Genomic DNA, 12,529 nt, shown 5'->3' with positions numbered 1-12,529 from the left:
CAAAAGTTGCTGAGCACAACATAGTCCAGCACAAACCCCGTGAAGAGTTCGATCACAGTGCCGACGCCTATATGTGACGAATGTCCACGCGTCATCCAGGAGCCGTCGTAGGAGACGGCGATGTTGCCGGGGTTGCCCATATTCAGCTGTGTGTAGAGCCCGAGAACCGATCGCGCACACTCGGTCGTCAGCTTTTGGGCAGCACGAGCCAACGCGGGCGCTAGCTTCCTCTTCATGTAGTCCTGCCAAGTTTTTGTGTGGAGACCACGGTGCGAAATATTCATCGCAGAAAACACGTCATTTAGGGCCGTTTGTTGATTCCCAGTACTCTGCATCGCGCGCGCTGCGAGAATATTTACTGCGAACGGATTGATCCTCAGGGGTGCTATGTTGCGCTTTTTGGACTCCCAGGAGACTTGGAAGAGGGAAGTGACGTCAACGACACAGCAAATGCAGATTGGATGTTGACAGAAGAAAACGAAATCAACACCCAATCTGCGTTTGCTGTGTCGTTGACGTCACTTCCCTCTCCCTAGTCTCCTGGGAGTCCAAAAAGCGCAACATAGCCCCCCTGGTCACCTTTCACGCGCGGCGAGCTCCACGCCGACGATATGTCACCGCAGTTGGCGCACGTCAGTGATAACTTGACAGCAAGTCCGTACTCGCGCTTGCTTTTGCCGATTTGTACGGCACCGCCGCATGTACCGCATTTCATGGACCGCATCAACACGTTCAGTGACTCTAAACTAACAACAGTGAAACTCGTATCGTCGAGCGAGTAGTCCACGGCGTTCTTCGCGTCAGCCAAAATATCCGACTTACGCTTTGTTGCTGCCGTTGACGCGAGTTCCTGTAGCTTGTCATCGGCTTTTTTCTTCATTTCTTCTAAATCGGACGACTGCAACATCGTTGTGTCACGGCGAACGCGGCCACTGTCAACGGACGTTTCAGCGGTTCCAGCTGCCGACGGGCCTGCTAGGCCTACTTCGCCTTCGAAGACTTCGGTGGCTCCATCACTTTCAGAAAGTTGCGGATTCTCCATCCTCTCGGGCTCGGTGGGTCGTTTCTTGAAGTTTTCGATCGATGATTTTTTTCCTCTTTTTACCGAACTTGTGCCTTGTGTTGAACGTTCTCGGTTGTTCTGACATCGCCGCGCACTCTGTCACTGATCGTACGTCGAGAAAATGGCGTCCTGGTTTGTCCAGGACGCGTGTAGCAGACGACGCTCGCCGAGCTCCGCCAATGGAATGGCGCCTTATCGTCACGTGCGCTCAGAGACCAATAGAATCGCGCGTGCTGCCTTTTCTTTCGTGCTGTTTTTCTATTCAACCAATGAGCGGAAGAAAGCGACGGTGGCGGAAAATTGAAGACGAAAAACCGCTCTATCAAACGAGACCACGATGGCTGCGATCGCAACCGTAGAACGGAAGCTGCACGTATCGAAAAAATCGCTCTTCCAGTAAGAATTTTGACGCAAATTCAGCACATATTAACACTTTACATTGATATTACAGCTAAAATATTGAGCCTAGAAATGAGAAACTTTGCAGACTTGAAGAAGAATAGTCTTAGATTTCGAAATTGCCATTTCCAAAAAAACACTTTTTTCGCGATTTTTGCGCTCCAAAGACCCGTGTCTCCCCTTAAAGGGGAACACTGGTCTTGGAGCTTTTTTTCTTATTTTATGACCAAACTTAATGAAACTACACAAGCTCGTTCACCTTTTTTTGCTGAATTCATATATCTGGTCATTTTCTCTGTCAGTAGCATTGTACTCAAAATAATTAAAACTTGCCTGCCTTTGGAAAAACGATAAAAAAAAAACTGCACAACAAAATATTCTTTTTAACACATGGCTAGATACTACGAAGTGTAAAGAATACAATGTTGGAAGCACTTTTAAGATAAACTCATTATTAGTGATTTTACCACAGATTGAAGTTCAGTGCTCAATGCATGTCTAACAAGTGATATAGCAAAATATAAAATATAAATTTTTCTAGGCTTGTATTAAAAAATCTGCTCTCAACATTGTATGCTTCACACATTCAGCTACACATTTCAGGAATGGTTATATTTCTATCTGCTCTAGATGCTGAGATATCCCTCCTGTAAATTTTCAACGAGTGCAAAAATTGTGTTTTGTGAAAACAATGTTTTAGAGTCAACTTCAATGCACATGCAGCCCACATAGATATTATAAATTGACTTATAGCTCAAATATTCATTCACGAAATTAGAAGCTTGGTAGGTTCAGAAGAACAACACCTGTAGAGGTCAATATCGCCATTTTCAAAAGAATGCAATTCCAGAAAATTTTTGGCTCCAAGGACCCATGTTTCCCCCTAAGGACCACCGACCAGTTTGCGCTTTCCACTTTTCCCCCCCCCCCTTGCTTCCTCCTCTCCCCCCTCCTACCCTGTCCACCACTGCTTGTTTCCTCCTGGTAGATTCAGAATTATAAGCCTGGTAGATTCAGAAGAACAACAGCCATCGCCATCTTCGAAAGAATGCAGTTTTAGGAAGTTTTTTGCTCCAAAGACCTACGTCCCCCCTTAAAAAAAAAAAAAAAATCTGCTAATGATGCAGAGCATTTGAGTATGCACCAAAACACTGAGGGAGAGGGGGAGACGAGAATGTGTGTGGACATCAGAACACAGAGCTCTGGTTGGAATGACTAGTGGGTAGACCTAAAGGTAGTATACGGCTAGCAGTTCAAGAGGAGGAAAAGAAAGAACTCCCCTCTTGCTCACAGTGCTTGGACCCTTATTTTTGTACCCGCACATCACCATTCTTCCCTTGGAAAATTAGCCCCTTGATGCTCTTCGCTCAACAGTCAAACAAAAATTGCCAATCCCCCCCCACTCCGGCCTGAGGCTTCTACAGTACTGCGCACAAATATCCTCCGTGCACCCCTAAACTGACAGTGCTGTGGAAACTATGTGCTCCTTGGGCCAGTCGGGCTTGAGAATCTTTTGCCACACGATCACGCTCCCTCGCTTATAGCCACATTCGCAGAATGGGGTCAGGTGATGGACGGGGGAGGGGCGAGGTTTGTCAACTAACGTCCCAACTTTTCACCCCCGCACGGATTGCGACAGATCTCGCGGTAGCTGACGATTTTTCTAAACCTTTATTTATCCACTAATTTATTTCAACGTCTGTTGCAAATGAAGCACAGGTTCTCGATTGCTTGCTTCACAGAGTGAATAGCACAGCTCGCGTCTGATTTTGTTGCCCGTGGGACGTGCTTCCTTTTTTTTTTCCGGTACTCCCGTCTCTTATGGCGGAAAAACCCCAGTTGTCTGCTCTCGTTCCTCTCCTGAGTGCTGCATGACGGGAGTGCTTTGTGGTGCACACTTGACTCTCAAGGTGCAGCGAGTGCATGGACGCATGGAGTGGCAATGCCGAAATGAACTCGTGAAGTACACTGGGCACAAGCATGTGGCTTCGTCTTGCATCTTGTTCGCGTGCAGAAGTTGCTTCGACAGTATTGCAGAAATTACACTATCCCTGACAATGAAGTACAAAAAGGTTTGTGTTGAGTCTAGACACTGCTGCAAGATTGCCCAGCCAGGAAACCTAAACCGAGCCACCACTAAATGTGTTCCGTTTCAAAATGGCCTAATTGGCAAGACTGAACTGCCACCAAATGTGTTCCGTTGTACAGCACCAAAGTACATCACCAGACATGAGCGTCAAAAAATATACTTACAATGGCTAGCGACGCCTCATAAAAGCCATGCGATGACCCTCTGCTTGGCCAGTTAAGCCACACGCAGTGCCGTGCAGGGTACAGGACGGCATCCATGAGCCGGCCGGTGCGTCGACCCAGGGTCCCGCCCATAGTGTTCCGCTGCTGCCTTGAACAAGGTGAAAGCCAGCTCATTGATGTCATGGTCCTCGGGAACTGTGGTGTGTAACCATCGTGTTTAAGTTTTACAGTCACTGACCAATATTTCGGAACATGAAGGGGTCGCACAAAGCTCAGAATAATCGAACAGTCCAGAAAAATGAATTTAGCCTAAAAATCACTTTATTGCAATTTTAAGCGCAAAGTTGCTGCAGAAAGTAATTGATACAATAGGTTTGTGATAATTCAAACTGATATTTCGTACTTCCGGTTCATTCAAACAGACTTGAAAATTTTGGTTGTCCCGCTATGTTTTTAATGTATTTATAAGCCACTTAATTCAAACGGCGTTTTCGCTTAAAGGGCCCATGAGACAAATTTTGGCTGGAATAAATCAATTTATATTGGGATTTTACTAATAACACATCGTTCAGTGGGCCAAAAGAAAAAAGGTAGAAAGTCAAAAGCCTGACTTTCGGTACGAAAATTCGAAAACACAAGGGACTATTTCGTAACTCCTTTCCTTCATAATCTCTCTGCCTTTTCACTGTGATACATCCGCGGTCCTTGTAGCGCGTTGCAAAGCCCCCCCCCCCCCCCCAGCGCGTCACCAGGTCCAAACGCACGTCACACGGCACCGGACCTCACTTAATCCCTTCACCCCTAAGCTGACATTGTGGTGGAAGCTACGTGCTTGCCGGACAATCAGCCGCCTCCCTTTCATCACCTGACCTCATTCTCTGCGCGTGGGTATGCGCGAGAGAGCGTGATCACGTGGCAAAAATGTGGCTGGCCCAACGAGCACGTAGCTTCCGCAGCACTGTCAGCTTCGGGGTGATTGAGGTGGGGAAAGCAACTTTTGTCTGAATTTTGAGCGACGGGCTAATCTTTTAGGGGGACAATGACTGTGTCCCGGTACTCAAACGAGAGTCCGAGCAAGAGGGGACTGCCCCGTTTCCATCTTCTTTAACTGTTTGGTAGAATGCGCGATTTATGAGTTGAAGAGGAAAGCTAAACAGGAAAAAGTTGGAAAAGCGTTTCATGACTCCTTTAATTCATACTTTTGTACTCGCAGCCCTGTTGAGTATGCTTCCCTCCGAGCACCGGTGCACCGCAGAGAAGCAATACCTGTGGAGCGTGTTTTCATGAGTGTTCTTTCTCCGCAGTGCACCGGTGCTCATAAAGAAGCACACTCAACGGGGCTCAAGCGGGCACACATTAGCGGAAAACAGCGTTCACATTATGTGCTTCAAGACTAGCAATGATGACCAAGACGACATCGAGGATGAGGACCAGCTCACTGGCATCATGCTTTCTGGCCTTGAAGCACATAATGTGAACGCCGAGCAGGCGGAATATGCTAGTCTTGACGATGATGTGTGTGTTTGTCGTGATGACTCATTAGAGGACATAGTACAGGAAGTAATGCCAGCACAGTGCAGCAGTGAGAGTGAAGATGACAATGAAGAAAGGGATGACTTGCTACCAACTGTCACAGCCATAGCTTTGAGCACATCGCTCAGCTCCGGAAGTTTCTGTCTGCAAAAGAAGAGTCCCGTAAAGAGCTACTTGCATTGGCTGGTATTGAAAATTTTATTTTGAGATTGTATGTGCTGACTAAACAGTCCACAATCGACAGATTTTTTGCCGGATGAATAAACTCAATGTCACAGCTCTTTCACTAATGTGTTATGCCTGTACTTGCTTATAATTAGGCCTATGTAGAGGAAACTGGCAAAAATCTGCTTTGTATGAGTAGCTATCCATGTAACAAATCATAATGCTGTCCAGTATCATATTTGGATGAATTTCTGATAATTCAAACTAAAATCTGTGACTTCCTGGAGTTTGAATGAGTGAGACTCTACTGTAGTTTGCTGTACGGGATTTCGCATTCAGCGAGTCATTTTGTCACTGTACACAGACGAAAGCATAAAAGCGTTCGGACAAGTTACGCATTCACGGCTGCACGATGCTGGCAACTGTAGGGTCAGTCGTTAGACTTTGCCCTTGGTGAAAGAGTCCTGTTTGTAACACTGCCGCTGGAGCAAATGCACAGATTGATTGCTACTTGGCGATACAACCGCTGCCTTCTCACGTCGACACATGGGAAATACCGCAAACAAAAGCAGACACCGTCACGACTTCGTAAGGTGAAACCGGAGAGGTCAAGAGCGGAAGAACTGCTTGAGTGTTGACGTGCTATGTCGCATCAACAGCAGAGGCCTGCCATTAAAAAAAAAATATACTAGTTTGCAGTTTCTTTGCTGGACGTGACGTCACGACAACTGACGGCAGCGATTGGCTGGCAGAGTGATGTAGATTCTTTTGGGGGGAATTTGCCACTGAATTCATAACCTGACATCAAATGTAGTTTCTAAACATGGCAGATATAATCGGGCCAGTTTCCGTCCACAATGCTGCCACCTAGTCTGTCGCACAGATTATTTCCGTTGCTAAGGGGCAATTGGGGCTTTATGTAAACATAGGCTGGACATGCGTGTAGGAAAAATAATATGAATGACCGACCAGATCATTGACTCTTCCAACATATTGCAAAAAAACAAAAAAAACGACAAGTCAACATTTTTTTTGTTTTTTCTTCATTTTTAGTGGCTGTCGTGTAACATCGAGGTATAAGTACCAAGTAAAATAAAACTGAAGAAAAAGTACATAACGTAAGGTGTACATGAACTCTATAGATATAATACCAGTCCCAATGGTTTAGCAAAGAAGCCAGTCTTCTCAGAAAACCCCCTCTCTCACTTGAGTCCGTTTTCTAATATTTGAATCTTAAAAAGAAGTTGCCCCGAAAAAGCGGCAGAAAATGCACAAAACAAAGTGACAGTGCCTAAAAAGGTCACACCTGCCTTTTCACATGGCTCTCGGAACTACATGCAGTGCAGGATGCAGAACGGTACCCATGGGCTAGCTGCAGTTGTAACTCAGTGCTTGTAGTATATCGCAGCTGCTTGGAAGGGAGAGAGGCCACCTCCTTCATGCCGTGGTACCGGAAAAAGCAATACCAATTAGCCGCAGGCGTCGAGCACCTTGTATTGCTCTGCATCCACAAAGCATTTCTGGGACAGCAACGACAGAAAACTTCAGTAACACAGTGAACAAAAAAGAGACCAAAAGAGTAGGCATGCAGGCGAGCGTGAATTGTAGGCAGAGCTAAAACTCAAGGCACAAGGAAGCAGAAAGAGGGCACATGAAGAGGCCTTTCGACTTCCTTGCATGTCGGGCTTGAGTCTCGTACCGGGTAGTAAGAAACAACAATACTGGTTCCCTAGCCTTTCCTGTCTCAACAAGCCTTGGAACAAAGATATCCTACTCGTCATTCATCTTGTTTTCTCTTCTCGGGCGGATTAAAGTGCACGCTGCGGCAGTAAACTGCCTCGAAGGGGTTCAACTCACACTTCTAAGAGAATGATTGGCGAGCAACTTCTCCATTGTGTACTACGTGCACTCCATGTTTTAAAGGGGTACTCCGGCATTTTCTTCATTGTCCCCGATTTGCCTAAAAACTTGCTAAGCACATCAACAAACATCGCTGAAATAGTAACCGAAATATCTGGCCGAAGTAGCTTTTTTTCGCAAAGTTACAGAATTTACAATTTTGGTCATCATTCTGTTTTTCAAAGTGAAAAGCTCTACCGGCAACATTGAAATTGAGACGTCATGGGAAGGCAAAGGTTCACTCTTAGGGCTGTAGACTTTGTTCACAACTGATCACAAACAGTTTCATTGTGTCAAAAGAATGCTTTGGAAGGTCGCCCCAAATCCCACCCAGCAGCACGAAACAAATGCTCGGCATAGTTCATTTCTACACAGCCGCTCGAACCGTGAGCCTGTCATCCCGCGACGCAAGCACGTAACTAGAAGGGGTTCATGGAGCCCGGCCCGGCCCGCCGCTGCCGCCCCCCGCCCCCAAAACAAAATCCTGGCTATGTTCCTGCGTGACGTCACGGCAATGAAAAGCACAAGTATATTTCAATCTTGGATTGGCATCATACACGACATAGGTAGGAACATTACTTGTGTCGAGCTAGAGAAGCCATATTGGGGGCTACCCCAGCTACGTCCACACTGGCTTTCATGGCAGTTATGTGCGATGCAGACAGCTTTCACTATTTCAACCGAGTGCCTAGGCAAACAGAAGCAGCCACATAAGACAATCAGGAAAAGACGCCGAGTTGTACAGGCTAAGGAGGAAGGTCATAGTGCAGCGAGCTATCTAGTCCAGGCTATTCCTCTGAGAAATGCAGTCGGTGGAAATGTAGGTCAGTTATTCCCACCATTAATTTAGGTAACTAATGCAAGCATTACACTATTTTGCATATTTCTCTACTGCAACGCTAGTCATCCGCAGCAGAAACAACGCCCCAAACTAAAAAGAAGTCTCGTTACATTGTTAACACAGACATCAAGTCCGTAAGCGAGCTGGAGTTCATCAAAGCACAACCGAGAATCTCTCGGAAGTACTTGGTTCCTTTTCAGTAGTTATTGAATGAAAACACAGTGCAGTGGTGATTACGATCAGCACAGCCTTGCCACTGGCACTGCTGTCCCTCGGGTGGCACATGCACGACATGGCCTACAAGCCACATATATCCCTAAAAGAAAGCTGCATAGGATGCACTTACCGTGGCTAGCGTCGCCACCCAGCGAGCTTGCACAAACCCTCTGCATGGCACGCAGTGCTGTTCAGAACAGAGCGCCACTGGCTAGCCAGTTAATGCGAAGGCTTGTAGTGTCTTGCTGCTGCCTTGGCAAAGCTGCAAGTCACCTCTTTCACGCCTTGTGGTGCCCATCAGCTTCAAAAGAAACGGTGTTGAGTCGCGACCAGCTATAACCTGTCGCACAAGGGAGAAAAGGGTGTGAATGTGCAGACTCCTATCTGTTTGCTTTTGTCTAGCGTGTGAGTTTTGTTTGAGAAGAAAACAACAATGACACTTCTTCCACAGTAATATGCAAAACAAAAACGAGAACGGCTCGGTTATTAATAAGTTGTGTGCAGCAGAGGCACGGGTGCGAGGGCGTAGCTCCGCAGAATGTTCTTTTTGCACGGCTGCTCGTGCAAAAAGGGCGTTTTTGTGCTCGGGCCTGTGCCTTTTCTGCACACAACCTATGTTACAGAGTGTACAGCACGCCTTCGAGAGCACTCGCGTGCGGCGAGAAATCCATAATATACAAGGTACGATCGCAGGAAACCTCGCAGGGGTGCAGGAAGCTGCAAGTGCACGGTGCACCAGAATGTGAAACTAGAGGTGGTGATAGAATTTCACAGTTTGAGAATATGACGTTATTTGGGTCAAAATATACCGGGTGAAACAAGGAGACGGTAGGCTCTTTAAATCGACCGGAAAATTCGGTTTCTTAACCTATCGCGCTACGACTTTGTACAGCGTTGCCCACACATGGTGCATTTTTTTCGTAAAATTTGCAAAGAGCGGACTTACCTGAGGAAAAAGTAAAGAAAGAAAAAGGCTTAGCTCCTATGGAAACGCAGCGACACCACCGGTCTGCAATCAACACGGCGCCGTTTTGCACGGTAGACAAGAGATGGCGCAACGAACGCCGCCAACGAACGAGCATACGGGCGCCGAGAGCCGGCCGAGGTATTCCTCAAAGGCTCTTTATAGCCGATTCACACGACGGACCGAATCGCGATTTTCGTCCGCGGACCGTGTACCACGTGACCGGCACGTCACCGATTCCCGCGATCCGCGACTCCTCCGCGGAGGCGCGGACTGATAAAGTCGAGTGCCTTTTTCACTCGCGGACGTTTGGCGGCAGATTGACTTGGAAAGCGTTTAGTCTGGCAACGGTACATGGTTTTCTTGGTTTTTTGCTTCTGGGCGTTCAAAACAAAATGGCGCATCGTTGTGTTCTGTGCGTTGTTGGTTCATTTTGACGCGCGATTCTTGGTTCCACGAGTGAAAGAAACTCCAGAAACTTGTCGGGCTGACGCGACGCAGGTTTCGGTACTCTTCCGGGTCCGTGTCAAGAAGCTCCCGTCGAAATTTGTCTAGCACGCCGCGGTAATTCTTGCACGTCCGATCAGGATTTCACCGAGCAAGACCTCTCCAGTAAGTTGTGAATGTGGTGTGCTTGAGTGTTGTGCACGAGCGCGGAGTGCGTGAAGGCATCTCCAAACGCCCCTCCGCGAGCCCATAACTTCGTCGCGTCTACGCCGAGGCTTTCTCGAGCAGGACCATGCCTGTCACTGTCATGCTTTGGGTTAGTAAAGTTAGTGGCGCTTGGTGCGAAGCCTGCCCCGGTGTTTTGTCTCGATCTGTGCGTAAAAGCAGCGTACGATTTTCAATCGCGGTAGCAAACGTCGATTTCTCTCTTGGACAACGGTGCCACGGTGCGATGTTGGAGTTTCGCGGCACTGTGGGGTGGCGAGCTGGATCGGTCCGTCCTCGCTGGCGTCTGCTCGTCGTCTCCCTCGTGTGGATGCGCTTGGGAGACGGTTGAACCGCGGATATGTCATCACGTGATCAATCCGTCCGCGGATCAGTCCGTCGTGTGAATCGGCTAATCTTTACGACTCAAAAGCGGCGCGCGTTCCGCAGGCGGCGACAGTCGCAGAGATTTTGTTGTGTTCGTCCGTTTTTTTATCGTTCCCCATCTCAGGGTTTACAAGATGACGAAAAAAAGACAGGCGCGGTAACAACAAGGAACTGCAGTTCCTTTTCTGCTAATTACGCCGGCTCTCGGCGTCGTCTGCTCGTTCGTTGGCGGCAGTTGGCGTCGCGACCGCTTGCGCCATCTGTTGTCTACCGTGCAAAACGGCGCCGTGTTGATTGCAGACCGGTGGCGTCGCTGCGTTTCCATAGGAGCTAAGCCTTTTTCTTTCTTTACTTTTTACTCAGGTAAGTCCGCTCTTTGCAAATTTTACGAAAAAAATGCACCATGTGTGCGCAACGCTGTACAAAGTCGTAGCGCGATAGGGTAAGAAACCGAATTTTCCGGTCGATTTAAAGAGCCTACCGTCTCCTTGTTTCACCCGGTAGAAACGATAAACGTAACTGCCTTACCGGCTGATGATAAGGGCCACCGGAGCACGACCAACTATTTGTTGTGATCGGGGCATTCGATTGGACGCGGGTTGGTAAAGATTTGAAAAACACGAAAGAATAAAACATGTAGGGACGAAGACAGACAGCGCAGTTCTTTGTTGACATGAAATGTAAGATCAAGCACATTATTCTGTCGGATCAAATGGTTTTGTTGAATTAGGTTTAGCTCGCAAGTTAGCCGTTCTTCGGCGGGCTTTCAGCTTTCTGCGATGGTTGTTTTAATCGTGAACGCAGGCTCAAACAATGTAGGCAGCGGCGCCAAATTGATCTGAAACGAAGAAACAGCTCGGACGCGTGGAACGAACACACATAGAGATCACATCACAGGAAAACTCAAACCACTCACCTCTCGTTCGACGACGGTTCGTCAGGCACGATGTTTCTCCGGGCGTTGAGGAGACCGCGTCTGTTTCCGTGCTCCTATTGGTCGTGACGTCACCAAATTTCATCCAATAAAGTGCGCGCCGAAGTTTTCTCTAGTCGCCGGTGCTCCGAACGGCCGGGCGAGTGGGCGCCGGACTGTATCCGGTGTCGTCACTTCCGAAATGAGAGAGAAGGTCAGTGAGAAAAACAATGAACGAAAGAAAGAACGAAACTGATCTGAAGTAACTTTAGCAGCCGCTACGGAAGTCAATCCAAGTCGTTGGGACACGAGTGACGGCGGCGACAGGCTCTCGCTAGCGGTGTCGCGCGGGCAAGAGGCGAAGTAAATTGCCACCGTCTGGCGTTTCGTGTTCGGGTGGTGAGGGTCACGTGGTGTGCCGCCGGCGCGTTTCTGGTTGCCGGTTCCGCCGGCTCGTTCTCGCCGGCAACTGACCACCCGAATTCGCCATTAGAGCGCTTCTCCGCTTCTTTCTTACTAGGGGTGTCGCGAACCGGGCGCGGTCGAGTTCGACCAGGTTCGACTTTTTCGAACTTTTAGTGGAAAGTTCGTCGAACCTTGTATTGAGGTTCGACTCGTGTGCGCATGCGCGACAGGCTGGCCAGTTGGCTTCGGATTGGATGGTAACGGCTAAGAGATGAAATAAGTGCAGCGCTGATCGGCTATTTCAGTCAATACAGTACTCAAATTTAAGTTAACTTATTCAGTGAATAGACTTAGTTTCTTTTAATTGCAGCTGTTCACAAAATAAAATAACCCTTTACATAAAAAAAATTCTCCAAACCTAGACATGCTTGTATCAAGGTCTGGCCACACTGTCCACAAAGTCGAACCGGTCGAATCTGTTGAAAAGTTTCGAAGGTTCGTCGAACCGGTTCGACTCAGTCGAACCCCGAAAGTTCGACCAAAAAATCTGGTTCGACAAAAGTTCGCGACACCCCTATTTCTTACCTCCTTGTGCGCAGTGGCGCGTGAACCCTAGAATGCAAACTGCGCTGTGCAAAAAAAAAAAAAAAAAAAAAAAGAAAAAAAAAGCTCCTCTCCATGTTTTTTTTTTCTTGCTTCCGTTGGATCTTTGCGAATTTTTTAACGCCTTTTGCAAGGCGTTTTGTTCGCCCACTCTGCCCATGCATTTGCGACCTCGCTGCACCAGGATAAAAGAGTGCGTTCATTCCGCGCGCGTGGGGGGTCAAAATTTTGACGTCC

This window comes from Ixodes scapularis, unplaced genomic scaffold (assembly GCF_016920785.2).
Source record: "Ixodes scapularis isolate PalLabHiFi unplaced genomic scaffold, ASM1692078v2 PGA_scaffold1__304_contigs__length_218370807, whole genome shotgun sequence".
NCBI classification, from domain to species: Eukaryota; Metazoa; Arthropoda; class Arachnida; order Ixodida; family Ixodidae; genus Ixodes; species Ixodes scapularis.
Note: the sequence above shows the minus strand (reverse complement) of the source record.